This window comes from Tupaia chinensis, unplaced genomic scaffold (assembly GCF_000334495.1).
Source record: "Tupaia chinensis unplaced genomic scaffold, TupChi_1.0 Scaffold000465_1, whole genome shotgun sequence".
Classification (NCBI taxonomy): Eukaryota; Metazoa; Chordata; class Mammalia; order Scandentia; family Tupaiidae; genus Tupaia; species Tupaia belangeri.
Genome location: NW_006159974.1, coordinates 2,449,074 through 2,450,726, shown reverse-complemented (window position 1 = coordinate 2,450,726; position 1,653 = coordinate 2,449,074). Strand labels below are relative to the sequence as shown.

Here is a 1,653-nt window from a genome sequence, read left to right as displayed (position 1 = left end):
ACGGGCTTAGCCGAGTGTCCACGAAGCGAAACAATGCCCGGCCGGGGGCAGCTGCTTTAAAGGGGCAGCTGCTCCGCGGGACAGCAAAGACAGTCACAGGCCTGAAGAAACAGGCGGCAGAAAGGAGAGGAGGAGAGGGATGGAGACCCTGCCCATCCAGAGACCAGGACTCAGCAGGGTGACTGATGGGGCCCTCGCTCTCTTACTTTTTAAGATGAGGTGGAGGGAGAGGGCGCGTAGTCCCCAAGAGTCGTCCTTTCTCAGAACCCTGTGCAAGGTTCTGCCACACCCAGGTCTGAATGAAAGCAAGAGGCACCGAGGTGTGTGTGTCCCTAATTTCCCCTATTTCTTTCCACCTTTGTCTCTTTTTCTCATCCGAGCCCTGGTGCCTGGGCCTTACACATCCACATACACGTGTACACACGCTTACACATAGGCATTCTGCTAACTCGGCTCCTTTTTCCCATCCTCAGGAGGCATTTATCAACAAGTGGGATTCCTTCCTGGTAGCCTGCCTCCCTCTCTTTTCCCTCCTTCCTTTAACTCCCTCTCCCGCCCCTCCCCACCCCAGGTCGCGGGCGCTGCCCAGAGACAGAAAGTGAGAAAGCACTCTCCCATGGGCAATGGTCATGCCGCAATCCTCTCTCCTCCATTTCTCCCTTGTTTTGAGATCTTGGGCAAGCACACGTCTGTCCTGTTTTTCAAGTCACTGGGTGGGGACTTAAACTGACCCCATTACTGTTAAGATGTCAAAGATTTGAGTTTCCCTCCAAGCTTCACTGTCCTCATCTATAGGACAGCAAGTGGTGAAGACACAATCTAATTCCAGAATCTGGTGCCTGGTGATGGGCATGCAGGACTGTTCAGTAAATCTTGGGTCCTAAGAATGTCCCTGGGGAGTTTTTTTAAGCATTAGTATTACTGTGCATAAGTTAGAAGACTGCAGGCTATCTGGAAATAAGTGCATTCCCTTTCAAGATTAGAGGAAAAGCAAGGGCTGACTGGCTATTTACTTCTCTGTCAACTTTGGCCAGTTTTCGTTTGTCATGGGACCTGACATAAGGTCAGGTCTATTGTATTACAGAATTGATTAACGTAATTAATACTTTTTTTTTTTTTGGAGAGGTTTTTTTTGTTTTGTTTTGCTATAGGGTGTATGCACTCACCAGAAAGACAGAGACAGACAGAAAATGAGAAATCACCCCCCAGGGGTGATGGCCAAGCTGCAATTTCCTCCCTTCTCCTCTTGAGATCTTGGGCACGTACACACATGTGCCCGGTGTGAGTTTAAATCACCAGGTCTGGGACTCGAACTGCAGTCAACTACATGGGAGTCCAACTATGTAGCCATTACGCCATCTGCTGGTCCTGTAATTAATACTTTTAACTTATCCATTCAGTGATTCAATAAGTGCTATGCTAGGCATGAGAAGGAATACTAAGGAATTACCACAAATATATTCTTTTTAAAAATAATTATTTTATTTAACTTTATTTATTTATTTATTCATTTGTTTATTTCAATTTGACCAGAGAGGGACAGAGTGAGAGAGAGAGAAAGTGAGAAAGCAAGCCACCAGGTCCGGGACTCAAACCGTGGTTGGCCATGTGGGAATCCAGTGCCTTTAATCACCACACCACCTGCCGGCCCCC

At 47.5% G+C, this 1,653-nt stretch overlaps 1 protein-coding gene across 1 annotated transcript in view; it reads right to left on the bottom strand.

Moving 5' to 3' along the window:
- Positions 1–1,653, bottom strand: part of ACTL6B (actin like 6B) — a 27,927-nt gene that overhangs the window by 16,947 nt on the left and 9,327 nt on the right. The gene's annotated exons all lie outside the window — the stretch shown is intronic.